Raw genomic sequence first — 27385 nt, 5'->3', positions numbered from 1 at the left:
CCCAGTCCTGGGAAAAGGGAATTAGACATGGCTTTGATCAATGTCTTTTTGGCAATGGTTTGCTTCTCTTCCTGCCACCCTCCTCCATGTCCCGGGTGTCCCATGCCCTCAGGAACTTCTGATGTAGGTAGTTCTTGAGGTTTCCTTTTGCTAACACCAAACTTCATACCTTCCTATTACTCCCTCCTTTACCTGGATAAGTCATTGTGGTAATTGGAAGATCGTCTGCCCTCATGACTTGACTGTTTCAGGGCTTCACCACTTTAGAGTGGTGTTCTCTTCTTATGACCTTTGAAATCGTTTATCCTGAAATGGTTTTATTAAACAAATATTTCTATAAATGAAATTGCCTATATAGTCTGCTGGACAAAATAAGCCTATATATTGTGAGGAATAGAAATGAAAACAAACAATAACTGGTAGCTTTGGGAGCATTTCTCCTAAAAGCCATGGTGTTAAGTCTATTAGATGATCAAAATTGGATTAAAACTTTTCCGTTTCATCTGAAATTGAGTGTGAAGAATCATGACTTTTAACTTTGCAGCTCAAATATGGCTTTTAAAATATTCCATGATATACCCAAAGTTTGTCTGAAACCTAGTGCATAACGCAGTTATGATCTAATTTCTTGGTTTTCATCTGGAGACAGGTGTAAAATAAGCCATACTCCCAAATTAGTTAATTCTTCAGTTCATTGATAGTGGGCACCCAAGAATATGTGCAGGTTTTACTAAATGGGCAAATAGTTTGATATGAATGATGTTAAAAATCAAAATCAGGTCAACATTTTAAAATGACCAAGAAAGAAAAACAAGTTGTCACTGAGATTCCACAGAATCTTTGTCTTAGTTGTGCTTATTTAATATACAAAATAACGCAGGGCCACATGATTCTTTACTCAGAGGGTCAAAAATTTAGATCCATTATGTCTGTATAGGGAAGAGGCAAGAAGCCGAACCATTTGAAGGCAAACCTGAAAAGAAGAGAGCAGCCCTGTGTTGGGTGGACCTGGGAGGAGAGTTGAAGAGAGAAAATAGTGTTTGCTGCCTTGTTGAGTTTAAGAAAATCTCAGGCTCTCTTTAATTTTTAACCAAATCCAAAATCACTCAAGCCTTTCAAACACAACAATTTTAATTTTAAGCCAATATTAGGATTGACCTTCTTGTGACAAAAATAAACATCTGGATGTCAGGGAACCTGAGATCTGGTATTAATCTATCACCACCTAGGTAAGTGTCTTTAGAGCACTCACAACTTCAAAGCCTCAGTTTCTATATTCATAAGGCAGCTGAAGTTGACCAATAGTATTTAAATGTGTGCCATGGAAAACCACGAGTTCTGTGGGGTGACTCCAGAGCTCCTCATTACAGTGGAAGGGCGTCTAGCAAGGTGAGGGCAGTGGGCTTTTGTCCCCTTACCTTTCAACCAGATGAACTTTGCTTTTATTTATTTATTTTACAATTCTATTTCTTTAAGTTTTTGACATATTTCACTTGAAGAAATAGGTTCTCCACAGAGAGAATTATCTTTGAAACCATTCAACTAAATTATTGCTAAGGTCTTTTCAGTTCTAAAGATATGTTTTCTATGATAATAAATAATAATATACATTGCCTCCAGCACATGCACGCATATACGTATAATAATGTTATTATATGTTTATACACTGCCTTTCCCCAATATAATTTGAAGTACCTAATCACAAAAATATATATACAATAAAATAAAAAAGTTAATGATAAAAACTAAGCCTCATACAATAATGACAAGGTATGGTGGGTTAAGGGAAGAGATTCTGATGTAGGTAGTTCTTGAGGTTTTATATTAAACAAATAAACAAAAAAACAGGGATATGGGAAGTTACTACAAATGTGCAAAAACTCAGCCTAAGCTTCTCTAGCAGCCAAGGCAAAACTTAAGGCATGAGAAGTACTGGTTTTTTTAATAAGACAAAACATGAAGATTAGGAGGAAGGCATTTCTCCTGTTCCCAACTGCTGAGCAAAATTCACTATACATGGCTTTATATGATAACATAATGGGCAAGTTCCCCCATTACAGTTCTATAAAAATATAAAGAAGTTTCAAATAGGAAATTTCACATCTCATCTTTGCCACAAGTAAAAACCAAGGAAGTAGTTCTAAGTTATCATTCTGCAGAGGCCGTTTTGATAGGAGGCTGAACATTATATTAAACAAATAAACAAAAAAATAAACAAAAAAACAGGGATATGGGAAGTTACTACAAATGTGCAAAAACTCAGCCTAAGCTTCTCTAGCAGCCAAGGCAAAACTTAAGGCATGAGAAGTACTGGTTTTTTTAATAAGACAAAACATGAAGATTAGGAGGAAGGCATTTCTCCTGTTCCCAACTGCTGAGCAAAATTCACTATACATGGCTTTATATGATAACATAATGGGCAAGTTCCCCCATTACAGTTCTATAAAAATATAAAGAAGTTTCAAATAGGAAATTTCACATCTCATCTTTGCCACAAGTAAAAACCAAGGAAGTAGTTCTAAGTTATCATTCTGCAGAGGCCGTTTTGATAGGAGGCTGAAGCAAATACTTTCCTTTTAAAGCTGCCTTTTGAGTGGATTTGATTTAGGGTAAGACTGGAAGAACCATGTGCTGTGTCGGTTCACATAGCTACTTTGAGTGTCAGCATGGCTTTTGATAGAAACTACGCAGTAGGCACTTTAAATTCTTCACATGCTGAGGACATGTCTGGAAGGCAGCCTTTCCTTATTGTTCTTGAAGACAGCAAAATGATGTTTCGTGTGGAAATAAAGTTCCTGGCACGGCCTTGCTCTCAGAGTTGCCCACTGGACCTCGGCCAGAGGAGCCCAGAGGTTGAGCTGGCGTTCACCAGCACCTGGGTGAGTTGGGTGTCAGCTTCCAAGGATCCAGTGAAAAGAATGAGGCTTGCTTCAGAGGCTCTTTGTACTGCTGTCATAGGGCTGGATTAAAATGTCTGTCCCTGCATTTCTAATAAAAACTGAGAAGAAAGAACATGGGAGAGGGCATCACTTGGTCGTACTGTTTTCTAGGTTGGGAGAAGAGGAGAGCTCGGTTCCCTGCCTGTGCCACCACCGAGCTGCACGTCAGAGCCTGGCCTCCTTTTCAGTTCTTTCCATCAGCTGAAATTTTATCATCTAAAATTCAATGATCTAAAACTGTGATACAAAAAAGACAGAACCCACTCAGCAGTGTGGCGTCACAAGTTCCCCGCTTTATAAATGGACCCCATCTCATTTGTGAAGAGTCAGATGATGGGGTCTTGTCCATCCTGAAAATTCCTCCATTTTACGTGTGCCCAGCAAGCAAGGAGTCACACAGGTCCTATAACTGGCTGGCTGCAAACCCAGAACTAGCCTCCAGATCTTGATATTTCTGGTCTACCACTCTACAATATCCAAAAAAATCAGTATAACAGCTAATGTTTTCTTTAAATACATCATTTTGAAGGTGTGTGTGTGTGTGTGTGTGTATACAGGCACATCCTGTGTAAAGACGGCAGATGCAGGGGTGGTGAACATTGTCAGCTCTTTGATTTCTGGCTCCTGACAGTTTTACTTTGCCACTCACAGGGGAATAGAAAGAAGCCAAACTTCCCCAGGAGTCTAAGTTTACCTTCCTAATGACGTTAATTTTCCACATTACATTTTGCAAAGAAGTGAGGAGTGGCCCTCTGCTACCAGTCCTGCTTTCCTTACCTTTGAGCAATATAGCAATTCCCTTACTGTAGCGGCAGCTTTTACAGGACATCTCATCAAACCTCAGGAGCTGATTTCTGAGAGAATATGCATCACTTATCAATGACTGTGATGTATGCAGCTTAGAAGAGAAATGAATAGAAAAAAAATTAAAGACAAAGTACATCTTAGGACCATTACCTCAACTTAGCTATTTTAACTTCTCTGAATTTGTTTCCACGTTTCACCTGTAACCTACATTTTTATGCTTGCAATCACAGTTTATATAAACTTTCAAGGTTAGCTTTTTCACTTAGACATACTATTAACAATTTCTCATGTTGTTAGAGACTTTGTAGCTACTTTTTTAAAAGATGTAATTATGTCCTGAATTAATAGTTTATAATTGATTCAATTATTCATCTATAACAGATCATTTGGGCTCTTTTCACTTTATTTTTCTATTTTATGTAATGCTCTAATAATGAGTTTTATAAACTTAGCTGTCCTGAATTATTTTCTTGGGGAAAATACAAATTACTGAGAAGGGCAAAAATGTGTATTCCTTAGGGACAGATACTATTTTGTGGGGCCTGAAATGTATACAACTTGGGAGGGGGCTCTTTAAGAAAAAAGTTGCAAAATTACAAGCATAAATTGTTAGGATCCCTCCAGGTGCCTTGAAGCCATTCATCACAATGAGGGGCCATCAGTTCAACTTGTATCATCCTCACATTGTCAAAGATGATCCCCTAAATAATGTGGTAATTTGCACAGCCATCAGTAAGACATGAGACTATATCATCCTTGAAGCATCATGAATACTATTCTGATTTCATTACATTAGCCAGTACCACCTGGTTACATTTCACATGGACAATTTGCTTTAGTGTGTATGTCTTTGCTTATTAGAAAGACCATGTTCCATTATCTCTTGCTACATAATAAACTATCCTAAAACTTGGTGGCTCAAAATAAGTGTTTTATATCACAGTTTGGTACTGAGAGATTTAAGTAGGGATTGGCTGGGTGGCTTTCTCCTCCTCATGCTATGGACTGAGGTTCTTGGCTTGCAGATGGGCTGGTCTAGAGGGTTCAGATGACTCACATTCACACCTGACACCTGCTGGGGATGACTAGAGGTCAGGGCTTAGTGGGTACTGTCGAACAGAACATCTATATGTGAAAAATACTGTTTTTTGTTATATGTAGCCTTTCCAGCATGGTGGCCTCAGGGCAGCCAGACTTTTTACATGGTAACTGGTTTCACCCAGAACAAGTTTTCAAGGAGACCTGAGCAGAGACTGCACAGCCTTTTTTGATCTAGGCTTGGAAATTCCAGTACATTGCTTTTCCTCCATTTTCTTAGTCAAGCAAATCACTAAGGCCAGTCTTTTGACATTCATGAGGAATGTCAATGAGAGGAATAGCAAAGAATTGAATTAGAGGTCATCTTTAATCTTCCGCAGGCTAATGTATTTTCCTTAATTGCTTGCTTTTTGCATAAATTATCCCCTCAATAACATCATATATTGGAATTTGAACAGAATTATAAAAGTTTAGGACTTTAATATGGCTTCATGACAGCAAGAAAAAATAGGTATCATTTTGTAACTTGTAAAAACCTAATAAATGTGCCTTTATTAAAGTTGAAAAATCAGAATTTCATCAATAGAAGGCTTAAGTAAGGTCACTTAAGGTCATATATTAGATATTGCATATTACATTATAGCCTCATCTTCTATTTGTGTCTTAATTATTGATTATTATATTCCTTTTGTAAGATAAAAGTGAGATGCCAAATTTTCATTAGCAAATTTAGATATAGCTATGTTAAATGAATACTACCGAAAAATTGGCATAGAAAATAGGAAATATGCCAGCCATTTGTCTGCTTGACCTCAGTCTCTATTTCTGCCCTTCTGTATTTTTCTGTGTACTGTAGGCTTCTGATAGCCCACAAATTGCCTTTCCAGGTTTTTATTGCCAACAAGATTCCATTTAGGTCTTGTCAATGCAAGGTACAGGCAAGAGACTGAGAAATGAAGGAGGGGGTAAATGGCTCAACTCCTAGTTTCAGCCTCCGGGCCTCCAGCTGTAGCATCAAAAGCAACGGACTCTGGCATCCTGTGGCTGTTCCGGGACTCATTCTGTGCCATCTTCCTTGGTTCCAAAGCACTGCCACCTCACACAGCCCAGCCCCTGTCCGGTGGTGTTCACCTCGGCCCCAGCACCTGCAAGTGGAGCCCCTTTGCAGCTTTGGCTCCAGCTCAGTGGTACTAGTCAGCAGTCCCAGTACCAACACAGGCTCAGCTGTGTTTCCAGATTGGTGAGCAACACCCCTCATGCCAGCTGCCAAACATCTACCACATGACGCCTTATCCATGGTCCAAGAACTGACATGGGGGTCCTGCTTGGTGTTTCCAGGATCTCGTGAGGCACCCCACAAATGCATTAGCAAGCAGGCTTCTGCGTTCTACCAGCTCTTCCTCCCTTTGTTTCCCTGGCCCTTGGAGTAGTAGCTGCTTTCTGAAGGCTTCAGTATCTATGTTAGTTCACATTCTGCTTTTTGCTTTTCCAGATTTCCACTACCCTCTGCTTGAAAGACCTCAATTTTCCATATGGAACCCTGCGTGATCCAACTGGTGCTGTGTTATTGCTAGTCATTTGCGGATATGGGTAAAATGTCTACTAAGAAAGGATGTTCAGATTAGTGCAGCTGGTGTGGCAGGAAGTTGAGCGAGTCATTCATAAAATATTGGTGCTTTGTTTTCCCAGTTTTTAATACCCTCCCTTGTTTATAGGCTTTGTGTGACAGTATCTGTTGTGTTTTGCAAGGGAAGATTATGTTTTCACAAAGCAGAAAGCAAACATTATTGGGAGTAATGCTCATTTTTCTTGTCAGTGTCAAATTGAATTTTGTAACAGCAAAGTCACAGGACTGTCCGCTGATCATCCTGTCATTAACGGTTCCCAGGCAGCCTCTCAAAAATGGAAGAGTGGGTTATTATTAAGAAAACAAGCTTGTGATGAAAACCTTTCCACTCACCTTGGTTTGACAAAAACTAACACATTTTAGCTTTGTTGCCATTTTGAAGCCATGAAATAGTCCAGAATTTTCATACTTTAGGATTTTTCTGTGCAGGTTGTGGGAATGGAAAAATGCTCTGCTAATTCCTTTGAGCAAATAATCAACAAAGAAGGATGATTATTTGTTATGCATTGACTCTTTCTTACCTTCATTGTCAGTTCTGCAAAATTTGTTGAGAAAAATCTTTTTATTTAATGTCAAGATCCAGTAGCAACAATTTACTAGTTGATCTGTGGCTTTAAATATTATATCAATGCTAAAAATAATTAAAATAATAGGATCAAAATGTTTGGAATAAAGAAAGCTAAGAGCAAAACTGTTCAAAACTAAATATTTAATTTGGTATGATTATAATTATCTTTTACATTGAGCAGACAAAAATGATATATGTATATTTGAACAAACGTATTAAATGGTCCCAGTTTATTTTTTACCACCTTAAACCTGGTCTGTGGCTGTCAGTTGGATAAATATCTTTCTATCTTAAGGTTACCACTTATTTATAGTTGTTCTATATCCTAGCTGTCCTTCTTTCATTATTAAGTCACTTTGAAATACAAAGGACTGGTCTTCATCAAGCTAAGAGTTTATTTATTAAAGCCAGTGGGGGTTTATTTAGAATATCACTTCATGTTGAGCTTGAAAAACTAGTGCTTGAAGTTGATAACCAGGCTAAATAAAAAACGGGCTCTTCCAGGCTTCCTAGAATGAAGTCTTAGGGTGGATATAAGAAAGAACCTAGACATTTATTTGTTCTCAGTTATATGAATTTGCAGATAATTTAGGAGAGTGAAAATATCTGATTGTCTGGTCTATTAGCTTTTATAAGTGGTATGGAAAAAGACAAGGCAGAAAAATGCAACAAGGAGTATATGTTAAGTTAATAATTTTAAATAGGGAGGCCAGGTAAAACATCATTAATAAGGTGATATTTTAGTAAATATCTAAAGATGCTGAGGAAGTTACCATAGATATCTGGGGAAAGAATTTTTAGGCAGAAAAAACAGCAAGTGTAAAGCCCCTGAAGAAGGTGTGGGCCTGGTATGTTTGAGGAACAGCAAGTAAGGGCAGTGTGGCTGGAGTCATTTGGAGAACAGAGTATCAGAAAATGATCTCAGAGAGGTGATGGAGCTAGATGTTATAAAATAGGACCGTATGGGCATATGACTTTGGTTTTTATATTGCTGAGAAAGGAAGCCGCTGCAAGGTTTTGAACAAACGCTATGATCTGAGTGAAATGATCTGACTGTTTATAAAGGAGAGATAAGCTTAAATGTCGTAACACTGATAGGTCAAGTAAGATGAGGAATGATAATTTACCACTGAATTTGCAATGGTGGAGGGTTATAGGTGGTGACCTTGACAAAAGCATTTCTGGAAGAGTGGGGAATGGGTGAAAATGATTTCCTCTAATTGGAGAGAGGAAAAATGGGGTGGGAGCTAGAGGGCAAAGTAAGGTCAAGACAGGTTTGGTTGACTATTTTTGTTTTAATTAAGGTATCATTGATATGCACTCTTATGAAGGTTTCACATGACAAACATTGTGGTTACTACACTCACCCATATTATCAAGTCCCCCCCATGCCCCATTGAAGTCACTGTCCATCAGCATAGAAGATGCCACAGAGTCACTACTTGTCTTCTCTGTGCTACACTGTCTCTCCCTTGACACCCCCACACCATGTGTACCAATCATAATGCCCCTCAATCCCCTTTTCCCTCCTTTCCCACCCACCCTCCCCAACCCCTCCCCTTTGATAACTGCTAGTCCTTTCTTGGAGTATGTGAGTTTGCTGCTATTTTGTTCCTCCAGTTTTGCTTCGTTGTTATACCCACAAACGATGGAAATCTGGTTGACTATTTTTAAGATGTCAAAAGTATCAGCATGTTTTTATGAGAGAGATGCAATAGAAGGGAATACACTGGTAATGCAGGAAAGATGGAGACTTTTGATGCATTTTCTTTGAGTAGGTGAGCAGGAATGGGACCTACATACATGTAGAGGGGGAAACTTGGCTGGCAGCACTAACAGCTTATCCATAGTAACAGGAAAAAAATTTAAGTATGCAAGTCCAACTACAGGTAGTTCAAAAGATATGTTGGTAGGAAGAGGTGCAGGTTTTCTCTGCTCTTTCTTTATCCTCACTAAAATATGAAGCAAAATCATCAGCTAAAAATGAGAACAGAGAAGGGTATTGGAGACTTGACAAGCAAGGAGAGGAAGGGGTGTGTGTCAGGGACCTAAGATTGCCTGGCTACAATAAGAGCCCACTTGGGATTAGTTTGTGTACTTTTCTTCAGCTACAAGCAGATTTCTGGATTATGACAAGTAGGTGGAGTGTTGGGTTTCATCAGGGTGTGGTTCCACTAGTTAGTAGAAGAAACTTGTAGAATATTTAGAGTGAAGGAAGCATGCAGGAAGCATGCTGGGTTAACAGACCAAAGCAATCTTCACAGCTTGTCATGGATGCTGTGAATCAGGGAAGAGAAGTTTGTGGGGTTGGGGCAATCGTGGGAGGATCAGTAGGTTGCTGGTGTTGTAGTGTGAAAGGAGTGCTGGATTCAAGGGATTGCCATGAAATATTAATTCATATTAGTTCCCAGTGGAATTTCAAGAAATTTTTGTTGTTCCTTTTATGGTTTCCTTTACATTCTGTTTTACTTTAAATGTATGCCCCTTTAGAAACAAGCTATGATTCAATGGCTGTCGCTCCCCTCTACATAAAATAATATTTCTCATTAAACATTGGAAAATATAGAAAAGGGAAATGAAAATTAGTATCAAGATTCTTACCCTTATATACATGTACTAGTAGTACTTTCGAATGTCATTCCAGGCTTGCTTCTCTTCCTGTGATTTTATAAAACATGATAGTAATCACTCTAAGCATTTGATTTTGTACCATGTTTTTCAGGATTTTTCATCTTACCTTACATAGTCTTATAAGCATATTTCATGCTATTACATGCTTTCATCAAGATTATTTTTAATGACTGCATAATATCACAATGAAGGGATGTTTCATAATTTATTTAATTCTGTCTACATTTGTATTTATATCAATTTATTTTGGCATTGAAGTTGTGTAATGATGAATGTTTTTATGCATACTTAAAAAAATTATTACTAGATTCTCTAAGGAATCTTTATAAGTTCATTATTTTTGCAAACAAAATAATCCAAATCTCTTAAGCCAATCCTTAGACATTTTGTTTCCTTCATGTGAATCCTCTCAAAATTTCCACATAGTATTTTAATAACTTTCCTAGTGGATTTAAGTATACAGAAGGATCTTATATTTTCAGTATTTCTGGTTCCTGTTTATTTATTTTACTATTTTATCCACTTTTCAATATGATTCTGCATTTTTATGGTGCTCCATTCTGACCAGACATATATTCATAGTCTGATTATCGTTTTGTTGATTAAAATTATTTATCTCAATTTTTAATTAGTACAGGGAACAAATAGTTTATATGTTTAGAGCATTTTTTTTCTATTGAACATTTCCTGAGTTATTTAGAATGTTGTTGGTAAGTTCCTCATCTTATACTGGGGGAAAAAATCCCAGTTAGCAGTAAGAGCTTGCAAGATTCAAAGATGCTTTTAGATTACAAGGGATTTCGGAGAGGCGACATGAGGAAACAAGGAAGAAAAACAGTCTGAGGAATCACCAAATGAGGCTTTCCTGAGTTAGAACCCCATTGTGGATGCTCTGGCCAGTAATTCTTGTCATTGTTCCCTCAGAAAAGCTGTTTAAGGCATTAGACCTTAGGGTCTTCAGTGGCGTTACCTGTAGATTACTCTGCATGTAGTCATCGAGGTGTGGACTCTGAAACGAGGTTCTTGAGCTCTGGCTCTTGTCTTCTTTACTTCCTAGTAGTATGATGTTGAGTAAATTAATTAATCTCTGTGTATCTCAATTTCCCCAACTGCAAAGTGGAAACAATAATATCATCTACTCTACAACATTGCTGTACAAATGCCAAGTACTGGGAACACTGCCTGGCACAGACTATGCCCAGTAATTGTTAGCTATTATTAGTTACTACAAATTTAAGTTGATCTGCATTAGACAATCTCTTTCCTACTTCTGACAGATTTCCCTTGTTTTCAGTCTCTTTATCTTCTATTATTTTATTTCATTCACAGTGTTTTTAAAAGATTAAAAGCAGGTTTTTCTCAGCTTGTCTTCTATTTTTACCCTCTTTATAATTAAGGAGAATTTTCTTTTTCATTTGTCTTCATAGTTAAAATCTATTTAAAGGAATATTTCCATTTCCTTCCATATATTTTGTAAGAGCCATTTCATTCTTAGCTTGGATATCTAATGCAGTCCTAAGAGTCTTCCTTATTTCTTCTCTTTCTTCCCTGATTACATGTCATTTTCATTCAGTTTATGTCTGTTTGGTTGAGTTTAATTGGAATGCTCATTTTGATTATTGTTTGAACATCAGAAGATATATTTGGAAAGATAAATATTTTAATATAGTCTTGTAATAAAAGCTTGTAATAGAAATGGCTAGGATTTTGATGGACTATTAAAGAACAATTTGTCTCTTATTAGTTCTTAGAAGAGTAGAGCCCTCTGTACAAATAACAATTTTTTACTGATTCAGATTCAGATTTTGACCTCTTAATGGAGGACTGATACCATCTATCTTCCATAGTCTCCCTGGCAGGTTGAAGAGAAATATGATGCACATATTCTGAAATAGGGAACAAAAGAGAATACACAGGCATATCCCAAAATATATGTGTGTGTGTGTGTGTGTGTGTGTGTGTGTGTGTGTACACTTATGTGGTGATTTGGAAAGTGCCACCTGGAGCACAAGTAAACTTGTTTGCTTAAGTTATAGGCAGAACCAGGAGTAATGCTAAAAGCAGCCTTTTAAGTTATCTTAGTATCTGGAAGTATCTCTATCTAGACCTTAAAATTCTAAGAGAAAGAGAAGACAAGGAAACATGAATCTTAACAAAGCATGCTGTGGGCAAGTACAGTTGACCCATGAACAACATGGGTAAGAATGGCATAGATCCACTTATACGTAGTTTTTTTAAAATAAATATATTGGTAAATTCTTTGGAGATTTGCAAGAGTTTGAAAAAAATTTTTTCTTTATTGTAAAAATATAGCATATAATGCACATATAAAATATGTGTTAATCAAGTGTTTATGTTATCGGTGAGGTTTTCAGTCAACAGTAGGCTATTAATAGTTAAGTTTTTGGGAAGTCAAAATTTGTACACAGACTTTTGACTGTGGGTTTGGTGTATATTCAGTGCCCTAACCCCTCATTGCTCAGGCATCAAATGTGTCCCTACAGCCTAGAGCAGATCTGGCCTTAGATGTGACCCTTAGCTATAAAACCAAGGGCCACCCCACCCACAGGGAAGAAAGAGTCTACATTTTTATTATCCTGAAAGCCCATGTCTAACACTATATCCTAATAAATGTTCCTGCCCCTGAACGTTTACCTTTGTAGGAATGGGTACCTTGAGCTGCCATACATTTTATTATGCCCAGTAATATATTTGTCTGAAACATAGCAAAATGAAACAAATATATTCTCCTCACCTTATAATTATGATATAGTGGCTCTCAATTTTTGTTGTGCATGAGAATCTCCTGGGAGCTTTTCATAAAAGTCATGATACCTGAGCCCAACACCAGGCTCATGAGATAGGTTCTGGGAATCTGTTTTTGTTTTTTGTTTTTATTTTATATTTTATATTTTTAAAGTTTTGAAGTTGATCTTGATGCAGAGGAACAGTTGAGAACCACTGTTTAACACTAAAGTGGTTACGGCGACTGGTCAGGGGCTGGCTGGGACAAAGCTCTGGGGCCGCAGTGGCAGGACCTCACCTGCCACCAGGTGGTGCTGATGGGCACAACTCTGAACCTCCTTCCAGCTCCCCAATTGAACACAAAGAACCCACCAGCTTCCACAGAGAAGCAAGGGTCTCAGCAGAGGGAAACACAATTTTCAACTCTGAGAATTCCACCTGCTTTAAATGGAAGGGGACATGGAGGGGGAGGGAGAGAAAAAGGTCCTTATTAGAAGGGTTCACAGTCCGTTTGGGCTGCTAAGTGAGGGAGTTCAATTTTTCAGGCTGATTTAATGAAACACATAAAGGGCAGTGATGGACAATTCTATCCATTCCATTCTGGATGGTTTCCTTTGTTTTTAAACACAAATTAATTTGAAGTTTCTATTAGAATTTAGTACCTAAAAACAGAATAACAGAACTCAAACATTAAAATTAGTCATGCCTGTACATCTCAGTTATATATATTTACCTTTCTTGGGATTTTAAATATTTTAAAATTTTGTACAGATTGGAGGAATTTACTATGATTATTTCACATCCTCTATGTGGGACCACATATTACACCCTAATATGTATAAATATCATTCTGGTTTTCCCTGGGCTGAGAGCTCTCAGTTTCAAAACAGGGTGGTCCTGGGCAAACCCAGAAGGATGGTTGGTCTCCTGCTTGGAACCCAGATGTTCACTTGGGCAGCTGTGTTTTCCTGTTATTCATGCCTGGAATTAGGATAATTATAGATTGCATCAGTAAGTAATATGGGTGTTATCCAAGTAAGATTTTGTGAGAGAACTAGATGGTAGAGTTGACAATGCATACCCCTCTGTGTTTCAGTGAAAATATTCTCATTAGTTACATCCTTTTTCCCCCAACTCCCTTTTAGGCTGCAACCTAATTCCCAACCCCGTCAGTTGGTTTCCTTTCTTAGAGGAAAATTTTAGTCTCTCTTAGCTTTTTTATTCCAACTTGTATACTCTATCACTTCTTGATACTATCTTAAATGAAATTTTGAAGATTTGATTGTCTCTCAGAAAAGGAATGATCTAGTTTCCAGCATTCACAGAACAGTGACACATTACTAATTACAAAAATGTCTCTTGTTAAGCTAAGTATATGTGTGTGTGTGTATATAACTATATCTGTCCATCCATGTACTTATCTGAATATACATATGTATTCACATATGTACACATAGGAGTAATTTTCAAGTTTGGACTTTGATAAACAGTTCCTTCTTTTAGCACAATTCTCAGTTTACAAAATTGACAAGCAAAAATACAATGAGTGATTCCCTGAAACATTGAAAGTTAGACTGATAAATTGTTGAGAATTTAAGAGAAACTCCTGCTTTATACACTGGATGATGTTGCATAATGAGTGTTCCTTTCTTTGATCTCTCAGTTCTACCAAACCCCATCCACGTGCTTCTTCTCACAGCAATTACTAGTGCACAAACACTCTGTTCTCATTTAACAGAGACTGAACATTCATATGTACCCTGTCAAGAGGGTAGATTTGCCAGATGATACGTAAATGATTCACACCAGTGTTCTAAGTTCAGACCAAAGAAGAGTACATAAAGTGTTTGTCAGAGGCTCTTTGTTTTCCTCTTGGCAAAGAATATTGAGAATCTTGCAATTAATTCTATCCAGTAACAGCGGGGCAAGTGTTGGCTGAAAAAACATTGGATTTTGTTGCAAAAGGACTGATAAAACCTAGTTAGAAAAATAATACAGTAATTTCTCAATTATCCTCTTTGGAGAGGTGAAAGAGCATTATCAGGTCGAATAATCAATTAAGCTAAAGTGGCATTTAAACTGCCACAGTTCTTTTTCCGCTTCCTCTTTCCAATGTTCCTTAAGTATCTTTGTCAATAGCCACTCATTACTTGTGGTAAACCAGTAAAATTGGCAGAGATGTAAAAAAATTAAACAGGCAAGAACTATCATTTTAAGCAGTGATTGGTGTTCATTGGAGATTTATGGCATTTAACTTAATCTTTACAACAGTTTTTTTTAACCCAACTGCTTAAAATAGATGTTTTTATAATCTATTGATGAGAAAAGTAATGTTTAGACTAGTGAATTCATTTGTATGTTTTGCTTTGATCCCATATCAGTCTAATTTCAAAGACTGCATTCTTCCTACTGTACCCCAGTGCTTCTGTTGTCATGAGCCCAGCATGAATGCTTAAATGTCATGAGCTATGTTAAAATGTTCTATGAGGACCGATGAAGAGGAGATATGGTACTGTGACCTGGTCAGCAGTGATTTTTCTTTGCCTCAGGGAGTGAGGTCAAAGTCTCAAGCTGTCTTAGTGAGAGGAGAAGCTTCTTGAGTGGGCCCAGTTGGAGGCATTGCTTCTCTACTCAGAGGAATAGTAGGAGAGAGGGACCAGAGGAACAGAAGGGGAATCATCTGCTTGTGCTACTGTACAGTATTTCATTTGATTGTTAAAGCAGCACTATGAAGAAGGCAGGCTCATTATATAATAATAACTAAGATAATAATAATAGTATACATTCTTTCTTCCTATCTTCCTTTCTTCACAGATGATAAACAGAGAAATATAAATGTTCAGTAACTTTCCCAAGCTCTTTATATGCAGGGGTCAAAAACAAGAGAATTCTAACTACAAACACTGTATTCTTTGTACTTTGCCAAAATGCATTTACCTATAAGAAAAACAAGCGAACAAACACTGTTGTTAAGGGCAAACCAGTGAGATCTCATGATGTCAAGTGTTCTACAAAGTGGTAGAGTTTTGCAGGGTAAAAGCTTGTAAGAAAGCAAATACACAATTAGGCTCAGGGCCTTGCAAGTGAGGATCCCACAGGTTCAGTTTCACTAGGCATACTGTAACCAACTCTGGTCCCACCTCTTCTGAATCAGTAGTTATCTCTGTACCCTTTGAAAGATATAAGCCAGAAAACTTCTCTTGCACTGAAGCATACAGACAAATATGGCTTAAGATCACTATTACACAGTCAAAATTATTACCAACAACTCATGCAACAATTAGACTTATTCAGTTACTTAGAGACAGGTTTTGCAGCTAATTTAGCTTTGAAGATTTGCAAGGAACAAACTTGATAGACACATTAGTATTATAGACAATTCCCAGACAGTAGGAATATTATATGGTAGCAGCAGGTATTTCATAAGAAATTCACTAAATGTTTTCTACAATGAAAGTACTAAAGCTTTGCCTTATGGCTTAGTAGATTAGCACCTATGTGCTATTGTGCGGCAACGTTAACACTGTGTTCTGGGGAAAATTTCAGCCATGTCACAGCTCCAATACACAGAGAGAGGTGGAATGATCTGTTCAGGCCTCCATTTTAGCTACTTATGTCAATTTTCACAAAAGAGTATGACTCTCAGGGGCAGAGCCAAGATGGCGGTGTGAGTAGAGCAGCAGAAATCTCTTCCAAAAACCATATATATTTTTGAAAATACAACAAATACAACTATTCCTAAAAAAGAGACCAAAACACACAGGACAATAGCCAGACTACATCCACACCTGTGAGAACCCAGCGCATCACGAAGGGGGTAAGATACAAGCCGTGGCCCAGCAGGACCCGAGCACCCCTCACTCCAGCTCTGGTGGGAGGAGAGGAGTCGCAGTGGGGAGGGAGAGGGACCCCAGGACTGTTAAATACCCAGCCCTAGCCATCCACACCAGAGCACAGACACAGAGAGTGTGGGGTGCTGGATACTAGGGAAATGGGAAAGTAAGAGCTGTGAGCGGGTCCCACAGCCGGCTCCCCTGGGACAAAGAAAAGCGAGTGCTTTTTGAAAGACTTAAAGAGACAGAGACCCCACAGCTGGATGGAAACGTCCCGGGACACTTAGCCTGGCAGCTGGGAATCCTGGGGAACTCCGGGCACCCTAAACGCCTGGGTGGCAGTGCAGCTCGGAGACCCCTCCCGGCAATAAACAGCCTCCTGGCCATTTCCCGTCCAACGTGACTCCACCATATCGGAGCAGCAGCCCGAGGCAGGCCACACCCACAGCAACCACGAAGCTTAACTCCACAGCAGCAGGGCAAGAATCAGAGGCCCCGTCCGCGTGCAGCTGCCCAGCACAAGCTGCTAAGGGGTTGCTGTTCTCCCAGGAGAGAAGGGCCACAAACCAGCAAGAAGGGACGGTCCCCCAGCTGACACGCACCATCTTCCCACAACTACCTCTATCACCAAGAAAAGGCAGAAAAAATTGATACAGACCAGATTAACCCAGACCATCTCCTCTGAGAAAGAATCTGGGGAGACAGACCTAACCAATCTCCCTTGAAAAGAATTCAAAATAAAGGTCATAACCATGCTGATGGAGCTGCAGAGAAACATACAAGAGCTAAGGGATGATGTCCGGAGGGAGATTACAGAAATGAAACAATCTCTGGAAGGGTTTATAAGCAGAATGGATGAGATGCAAGAGGCCATTGATGGAATAGAAAACAGAGAACAGGAATGCATAGAAGCTGATGCAGAGAGAGATAAAAGGATCTCAAGGAATGAAGCAATATTAAGAGAACTGTGTGACCAATCGAAAAGGAACAATATCTGCATTACAGGGGTACCAGAAGAAGAAGAGAGAGAAAAAGGGATAGAAAGTGTCTTTGAAGAAATAATGCCTGAAAACTTACCCAAACTGGGGGAGGAAATAATCGATCAGACCACGGAAGTACACAGAACTCCCAAAAGAAGGGACCCAAGGAGGACAACACCAAGACACATAATAATTAAAATGGCAAAGATCAAGGACAAGGACAGAGTTTTAAAGGCAGCTACAGAGAGGAAAAAGGTCACCTACAAAGGAAAACCCATCAGGTTATCATCAGACTTCTCAACAGAAACCTTACAGGCCAGAAGAGAATGGCATGATATATTTAATGCAATGAAACAGAAGGGCCTTGAACCAAGAATACTGTATCCAGCTCGATTGTCATTTAAATATGAAGGAGGGATTAAACAATTCCCAGACAAGCAAAAGTTGAGGGAATTTGCCTCCCACAAACCACCTCCACAGGGTATTTTAGAGGGACTGTTCTAGATGGGAGCACTCCTAAAACTAAACAGATGTCATCAGAGAAAATAAAATCACAGCAAAGAAAGCAGAACAACCAAACACTAACTAAAGGCAAAAAAGTAAAATCAACTACCCACTAAAAGCAGTTAAAGGAAACACAAAAGAGCACAGAATAAAACAATCAACATATAAAGAATGGAGGAGGAGGAATAAGAAGGGAGAAAAATGAAGAATGACCAGACAGTGTTTAAAATGGCTCAATAAGCGAGTTAAGTTAGACAGTAAGATTCTAAAGAAGCTAACCTTGAACCTTTGGTAACCATGAATCTAAAGCCTGCAATGGCAATAAGTACATATCTTTCAATAATCACCCTAAATGTAAATGGACTGAATGCACCAATCAAAAGACACAGAGTAGTAGAATGGATAAAAAAGCAAGATCCATCTATACACTGCTTACAAGAGACTCACCTCAAACCCAAAGACATGCACAGACTAAAAGTCAAGGGATGGAAAAAGATATATCATGCAAACAACAGGGAGAAAAAAGCAGGTGTTGCAGTACTAGTATCAGATAAAATAGACTTCAAAACAAAGAAAGTAACAAGAGATAAAGAAGGACATTACATAATGATAAAGGGCTCAGTCCAACAAGAGGATATAAGCACTATAAATATATATGCACTCAATATAGGAGCACCAACATATGTGAAACAAAAACTAACAGAACTAAAGGAGGAAATAGAATGCAATTCATTCATTTTAGGAGACTTCAACACACCACTCACTCCAAAGGATAGATCCATCAGATAGAAAATAAGTAAGGACACAGAGGCACTTGAAACACACACTAGAACAGATGGACCTAATAGACATCTATAGAACTCTACATCCAAAAGTAGGAGGATACACATTTTTCTCAAGTGCACATGGAACATTCTCCAGAATAGACCATATACTAGGCCACAAAAAGAGCCTCAGTAAATTCCAAAAGATTGAAATTCTACCAAACAACTTTTCAGACCACAAAGGTATAAAACTAGAAATAAATTGTACAAAGAAAACAGAAAGGCTCACAAACACATGGAGGCTTAACAACACGCTCCTAAATAATCAATGGATCAATGACCAAATTAAAATAGAGATCAAGGAATATATAGAAACAAATGACAACAACAACACAAAGCCTCAACTTCTGTGGGATGCAGTGAAAGCAGTCTTAAGAGGAAAGTATATAGCGATCCAGGCACACTTGAAGAAGCAAGAACAATCCCAAATGAATAGTCTAACGTCACAATTATCGAAATTGGAAAAAAGAAGAACAAATGAGGCCTAAGGTCAGCAGAAGGAGGGACATAATAAAGATCAGAGAAGAAATAAACAAAATTGAGAAGAATAAAACAATAGTAAAAATCAATGAAACCAAGAGCTGCTTCCTTGAGAAAATAAACAAAATGGATAAGCCTCTAGCCAAACTTATCAAGACAAAAAGAGAATCAACACACATCAACAAAATCAGAAACAAGAAAGGAAAAATCATGACAGACTCCACAGAAATACAAAGAATTATTAGAGACTACTATGAAAACCTATATGCTAACAAGCTGGAAAACCTAGAAGAAATGGACGACTTCCTAGAAAAATACAACATTCCAAGACTGACCAAGGAAGAAACACAAAAGTTAAACAAACCAATTATGAGCAAAGAAATTGAAGCAGTAATCAAAAAACTACCAAAGAACAAAGCCCCTGGGCCAGATGGATTTACCGTGGAATTTTATCAGACATACAGAGAAGACACAATACACATTCTCCTTAACGTTTTCTAAAAAATAGAAGAGGAGGGGATACTCCCAAACTCATTCTATGAAGCCAACATCACCCTAATACCAAAACCAGGCAAAGAGCCCACCAAAAAAGAAAACTACAGACCAATATCCCTGATGAACGTAGAGGCAAAAATACTCAACAAAATATTAGCAAACCAAATTCAAAAATATATCAAAAGGATTATACACTACGACCAAGAGGAATTCATCCCAGGGATGCAGGGATGGTACAACATTCGAAAATCCATCAACATCATCCACCACATCAACAAAAAGAAGGACAAAAACCACATGATCATCTCCATAGATGCTGAAAAAGCATTTGACAAAATTCAACACCCATTCATGATAAAAACTCTCAGCAAAATGGGTATAGAGGGCAAGTATCCCAACATAATAAAGGCCATATATGATAAACCCACAGCTAACATCATACTGAACAGCGAGAAGCTGAAAGCTTTTCGTCTGAGATTGGGAAGAAGACAGGGATGCCCACTCTCCCCACTGTTATTTAACATAGTACTGGAGGTCCTAACCATGGCAATTAGACAAAACAAAGAAATACAAGGCATCCAGATTGGTAAAGAAGAAGTTAAATTGTCACTATTTCCAGATGACATGATATTGTACGTAAAAAACCCTAAAGACTCCACTCCAAAACTACTAGAACTGATATCAGAATGCAGCAAAGTTGCAGGATACAAAATTAACACACAGAAATCTGTGGCTTTCCTATACACTAACAATGAACCAATAGAAAGAGAAATCAGGAAAACAATTCCATTCACAATAGCATCAAAAAGAATAAAATACCTAGGAATAAACCTAATCAAGGAAGTGAAAGACCTATACCCTAAAAACTACAAGTCACTCTTAAGAGAAATTAAAGAGGACACTAACAAATGAAACTCATCCCATGCTCTTGGCTAGGAAGAATTAATATTGTCAAAATGGCCATCCTGCCCAAAGCAATATACAGATTTGATGCAATCCCTATCAAATTACCAACAACATTCCTCAACGAACTGGAACAAATAGTTCAAAAATTCATATGGAAACACCAAAGACCCTGAATAGCCAAAACAATCCTGAGAAGGAAGAATAAAGTGGGGGGGATCTCACTCCCCAACTTCAAGCTCTACTACAAAGCCATAGTAATCAAGACAATCAGGTACTGGCACAAGAACAGAGTCACAGACCAGTGGAACAGATTAGAGACTCCAGACATTAACCCAAACATGTATGGTCAATTAATATTTGATAAAGGAGCCATGGACATACAATGGGGAAATGACAGTCTCTTCAACAGATGGTGCTGGCAAAACTGGACAGCTACATGTAGGAGAATGAAAATGGACCATTGTCTAACCCCATATACAAAAGTAAATTCAAAATGGATCAAAGACCTGAATGCAAGTCATGAAACCATAAAACTCTTAGAAAAAAATATAGGCAAAAACCTCTTACACATAAACATGAGTGACCTCTTCTTGAACATATCTCCAATTGAAAAATAGGCAGAGGAGCTGAGCAGACACTTCTCCAAAGAAGAAATTCAGATGGCCAACAAACACATGAAAAGATGCTCCACATCGCTAGTTATCAAATAATGCAAATTGAAACCACAATGAGATATCACCTCATACCAGTAAGGATAGCTACCATCCAAAAGACGAACAACAACAAATGTTGGTGAGGTTCTGGAGAAAGGGGAACCCCCCTACACTGCTGGTGGGAATGTAAATTAGTTCAACCATTGTGGAAAGCAGTATGGAGGTTCCTCAAAATGCTCAAAATAGACTTACCATTTGACCCAGGAATTCCACTTCTAGGAATTTACCCTAAGAATGCAACAGCCCAGTTTGAAAAAGACATATCCACCCTTATGTTTATCGCAGCACTATTTACAATAGCCAAGAAATGGAAGCAACCTAAGTGTCCATCAGTAGATGAATGAATAAAGAAGATGTGGTACATATACACAATGGAATATTATTCTGCCATAAGAAGAAAACACATCCTACAATTTGCAATAACATGGATGGAGCTAGAGGGCATTATGCTCTCTGAAATAAGCCAGGTGGAGAAAGACAAATACCAAATGATTTCACTCATATGTGGAGTATAAGAACAAAGAAAAACTGAAGGAACAAAACAGCAGCAGAATCACAGAACCCAAGAATGAACTAACAGTTACGAAAGGGAAAGGGACTGAGGAGGATGGGTGGGAAGGGAGGGATAAGGGCAGGGAAAAAGAAAGGGGGCATTACAACTAGCATGTATAATGTGGCGGGGGCATGGGGTGGGCTGTGGAACACAGAGAAGACAAGTAGTGATTCTACAACATCTTACTACGCTGATGGACAGTGACTGTAATGGGGTTTGTGGGGGGGACTTGGTGAAGGGGGGACCTTAGTAAATATAATGTTCTTCATGTAATTGTAGATCAATGATAACAACAACAACAAAAAAGAGTATGGCTCTCATCTTTTGTTTAGCTGATTATTTGTGTCTTCAAGATAAATTATTTGGGCCCTTTTCAAGAGCCAGAACATGTAAGTCCGTGAGGATTGAAAAGTGGAACCAGAAACGCAGCTGAGAGAAAATAAGTACGATCAACTTTAGCAGACCAGATAATCTATGCAGTACTTTCGAAACCTAACAGGTGTTCCTGTATTAGGGCAGGGAGATAGATAGCTGCTCAGCGGGACCCACTGCTCTCCCTCTGATTTAACACAAGTGTCCTTGGGTGAGATGCCTTCAGCACGCATGAAGACAGAGTCCCAAGAAAGAGACTCGCTGTTGGGCGTACGGTAAAGGGTGGGGTGAGTGTCACTCCATGTTGACACTTCTGCAAAGTGGTTTATTTGTATCATATGATCACTGTGGAGCTTGTAATTGGTAATGATTGTGGTCTCTGAGAACGTGGAGAGCCAAATTTGTGGTCTATAGCTACAGCACGATGTTTGTGAAATTATTTGTTTTGATATTCCTACCAACTTCCTGGAAGTGTAACCCTGATTTATTCACTTACTTGTTTTGCTTTCTTTTTTAGACTTCTTAACTGAGAATAATTTATGATTTCTTGTTGTTTAAATGCATTATGTGATTTATAAGGGTTCTCAAATTTGTTTTAAACCAAGAAAGTATGTGTATGTGTGTATGTGTGTGTGTGGGGGTTATGCATGCATATGGGAGCACACGTGCATACAAATAACTTTTTTAAATGGACATACTGAAGGGGCTTCTAATTAAAAATAAATCTGTTGATCATTATATATGTTAGGTCAATATTAAATGGTTGCTGATTTACAATGGGTATTTATCAGAAATCTGTAATACTTTCTTAAACTCTATCTCCATGGAATATTCTCTGAATTTTCAAAAGATTCTTTGCCCATTTTTTGAATGTTGGTTGTCATTCTGCTCTGTGAGATGAAATGCAAGATGATACAAGAATGAGGTAGTCAGGACTCAGTAGGTCCAACCTTGCCAGTGTATGTGCTTTTCTCATGCCTTAGCCAAATGTCGTATCTGAAGTATTCTTGCCTGGTAGGACACATGATGCTAGTGAAGCTTGAATCTGAGAACCACTTTGTTTCACACTCATTGATTTAAACTTCATGTAATTTTTGCTTCAAGGTCTTAAAACTAGGCTATTACTTTTGGTATTATATAGCATCAGAATTTGAAAGGATCTCACTTTTTTTACTTTTACAGAATTCATGGAATGGTTAGAACTCTTCTCATATGCTCCTTCTTAAGAGTTCAGATCAGGAGATGACAGTTTGGTTTGTAAACCTGCTAGTGATGAACCTGCTACGTTGGGTGACTCATTTAACCTCTTGCCGCTCATCTTTATCATTTGTAAAATGAACATTCTTTATTCAAAATATTTTTCTCCTTTCTTTATGGTCCCTTATAATTGAAGGCATTTCTTTTGGTCTGAAGGCTAGAGATTGCCAACCCCAGGCAACAGCTATGTAATTCACAGTGCACAGTGCAAAATGAAATTATGGGACCCCTTGCTCAAAACATTAAGTATTTCAAGATGGCCACAGCAGAACACTGAGCATGAGGCCCTCGTGAGAGTGAGGTTCTGTGTGACTGCACAGGTCACGGGGTCATGATGTGGTTCCTGCTGTGAACTTGGTGAAGATCTCCTGGTATCAAGATTAAAGCTTGTTGCTGCTCTGCAGCAACAAGTCCAGGCATAGTCTCAAATCTCAGTTCTTCTGGAAGGGAAAGTCCATGGGTAGGAAGCATAGTGTGGAGGTCAAAGCTTGTTCATTAGAGTCCAGTATCCCTAAATTCAAACATTAGCTCTCCTGCTTAGTATCTTTGTAGTCACTGGGAAAAAAACTCTGTGAATATCTACTTTCCTACCTTTAAAATGCGAATAATGATAGTACCAACTTTCTAGAGTAGTTGCAATTTATAAATGAGAAAAATCCATGCATGGTACCAGGAATATATAGCAAGCTCTCAATAAATAATAGCTTTTAAGTTGGTTAATTTTTAGTATTACTTTATAGGCCTGAAATAATTCCTTTTGAATACCTGTTTAGATTCCTTTACACTTTCCCTTCCAGACTGAGGTTTCTGGGAAGTTTGCTTGACTACATTATTAAGCTGAAATGAAAACAGTTTCTGATTTACTGGTTCTCTGTTCCTGATCTGTGCCCAATAATCTGATGTTAACCTGCACAATTATTATAATTTTCCTGAACTTCAGTTCTGCCAGTGATGGAAAGTAGTAAGATATAAAGGAACTGATAAACATCTTAACATGGTGATATTAATAAGAGGATGTATGCATGGAACGGTTTGAGTCACCATGATTGGAGGCATCATTGTGTGTTACTAATACTGCTTACTATGCTAGGGTCCTGCTGCCTGTCCCAATGAATCTTGTAAAGCCATTTTCCTTGAGGAAAATGCCAGCAGACATTTTCCCCTGTCAGGTCTTTTAAATCTTTGGTCATAATGACCAGAGGTAGCACCCAAACTATTTAATAACTGGTGGTAGGGTGTACATACTTCCAGATAGTGCTACTAACCCATCAGCAGGTGCCCTGTGGGTAACATCCCGAAAGGCTACATATGCAATGGTGACATCCAGTAAAATCACACTAAGTCAACATCAGCAGCAGCTTATGGCTCTTCTGTGAGCCACTCCGGCTTTTCATACTGGTTATAATCACAAGGGAATGCAAAGTTATTTGGGTGGGTTTGGCCTTTGATTGGGTGAATAAATTCACTGGTCCAACAACTGTTCTTAGCAATTACTGTCACCTATAGTGTTTCTAATGCCACACAGGTCAAGAGTTAAATATAGTATAGATTACAGAAGCATGTAAAGGAGATCTGAGGTGTTTAAGGACTAGTTGGAAGATACTTTGAACCTACTGGGTGGCTAAAAATAACAGTTTTCACTATCTAGTGACTACCATAAACACTTCAAAGGAGAACATTTTAAAGGAATAATTTTTAAAAATGGTATTGCTTCCCTGGTGCTTCTTTTGTTAACATCCCTCCCCACCCTACCCCAATTTTCTGGTGTCTTTTGCTAAGTTTTACAGTTGGTAAATTTCTCCAGTTGCTTAATGCCTATTTTAAACAGTAAAATAAATGAAGGGCAAACCTTTGTTCATTGGTTCTTTAAGGAAAAAAGTAATGCAATCTGTAGAATCAGAGTAAGAGCGTTATAAAATGCACACTGACAAGAACATGTCCCCAGTGAAGTGGGTAGTAAACTGCTCTTTTCCCAGTGATCGATTTCAACAAACACTGACTCATGCTTCTTAGACCAAGTTTTATAAATTCCCATTTTGGACAGCAATTGCCATTGAGTATTAAGTTTGATTGGAAGAAAACACAAGGAACTGACGCATGTGGCTTGCGCTGTTTGCGCCTGTGTAAGCAAGCCCTGCCCTCCTGACGTCAGCGCCGCGACCCTTCCTCCAAGGGCTTCTTCCCTCTGTTGCCTCTCCCTCGATTCGTAGAAAGAAAAAAAATCAAGATTTAAGATGAAGTCCAGTGACATCGTGTGTGTGTGCGCGCGCGCGTGCGCTGTGGGTGGGGGAGGAGGATTTGTTAGGAGATAGTGGGAGCAACCAGAGAATAGGGAGAAATCTGTTTGGCCAGGAAAAGAATTCAGCACAGTGGTTTCCAGAATGTGCCCTCCAGAGCTACAGCATCACAGCCCTTGTCCACTTTGTTAGAAAAGCAAATTTGTGCGTTCAACCCCACACTTTATAGATTAAAAATAGGGTGGGTCCAGCAAACTGTTTGATCAAACCCTCCATGATTTTGGTACCACTGAAGTTTAGAACCACTGGCTTAAAGGACAGTAAAAATCTGCTTGGGTGACTAGGGAAGAGGGCTGCTCCACAATGAATTCCAACTAATGAACACCTGGGCCTTTGTTTTGAAATTTTATGATTCTCTAGGGTCATAGCTGCATAAGGCACCAATTCTGGGTTCTGGGGTGGTTGAGGACTTCTAACTATGTTTCACTGGGTTACAACTATTTTTTTATATCAAGAGTTATTTGCTTCAAAGGGATCCAAGGTATATTTTGTTCCTTTCTGCTCTCTTTTTTCCACAAGAAATTAAAGAATTTAGGTAAATTTCTGTCTAAATTTGTTCTCCATTTAAAATGTACTTTATCTTTTTGAAAAATATTTTCATTTAAACATTTTTTCTCATTTTTAATTTGATGTGGTTAATTTTGCTGAAGGATGTGAACTTAGTTTTTCTATTTCAAAGTTTTAGTTACCTGTGGTATGCTAAGGACTTTAGTTTTGGACATTATACTTGGTAAAATCAACCACAGAATTCTGTAGATCTGCCAGGAAACTTGAGGTTTCAGGGCAAATTGCAAATTGCATAATTTAGCCTTTCACCTAGTCTTTTCAGATAGTTTCATCTCTCAGAGGAAAAAGATTTCTATTGCACCATTTGATTTTTTTGAGTATGCTACCTTATGAGAGAATTTTCGCATTTGTTTACTCATTATGTTTGGAAAATGTTTCTTCTCTCCTTCATCAAATTTGTTCTTCCTTTTTTTTGTTCTTTATTATTTTCAGAACGTGAAAGAAGAGTCTGACAAGAAGAAAAGTCAAAGGGGAAGGAGGTGTGGTTAACAAATGAAGGGGAACAAAAAGTCAAGGTTAGCATGATTGGAAATTTGAACTAGAAGGTGGGATAGTCTCAGAATGTACTGCTGGGAACCTTTTGTCTAAGGAAAGGTATAGGGCATCCTGAGTTATGGGCTGTGTGGAATAGCCATAATGTGCATGAGTAATCATGTCTGGTCAGTCACTCACCAGCTATTTGACTCATAGGTTAGTTATGTTGGTTGGTATGTACCATTGCTGCAATTTATTTTTGTATTCTGTAAAATCTAATTTTAAATATTTATTTTTCAGTGTTATTATGGGACTAACAGAAAATATACACATTAAGAAGGCTGAGTCTCAGCAATGCAATACTTACAGTTAGTATATATTAATGCTTTTAGTTGTAATGCATCTATTTTCATAGTTGCATGGTACTCCACTATATTAAAACACCACAGCTTTTTTTATCCATTCATATGGCAAAGAATATTTTGATTGTTAATGTAATGAATATTCATGAGTATTACTTCTGATGCACATATGCCAGGTTTTACTAAATAACTGAGATTAGAATTTCTGGGTACTAGCTGTAAGCATCTTTCCTAAATAATGCCAGACTGATTTCTAAGTGATACTGCCTATTGACACTTCCACTAGGAGTGTGTAGAATTTCCATTTGCTCCCCATCTTTGTCAATAATTGGTGTTGCCATATTTTAAAACCTTTGTAAATTTGATGGGTGGTAAATCTCATATGGCCTCATTAACATTTCCCTGATTACCAA

The 27385-nt window shown here is 38.2% G+C and overlaps 1 protein-coding gene across 1 annotated transcript in view; it reads left to right on the top strand.

The window, feature by feature from the left end:
- The window catches only part of MACC1 (MET transcriptional regulator MACC1), a 65175-nt gene that overhangs the window by 14827 nt on the left and 22963 nt on the right, over nucleotides 1–27385 (top strand). The window contains exon 2 of the mRNA XM_036877275.2: nucleotides 26569–26651. The gene's annotated coding sequence lies outside the window, so the exon portion shown is untranslated. The remainder of the gene's footprint in view (nucleotides 1–26568; nucleotides 26652–27385) is intronic.

This window comes from Manis pentadactyla, chromosome 7, assembly GCF_030020395.1.
Source record: "Manis pentadactyla isolate mManPen7 chromosome 7, mManPen7.hap1, whole genome shotgun sequence".
NCBI classification, from domain to species: domain Eukaryota; kingdom Metazoa; phylum Chordata; class Mammalia; order Pholidota; family Manidae; genus Manis; species Manis pentadactyla.
This window is presented reverse-complemented; position numbering and strand designations above follow the sequence as displayed.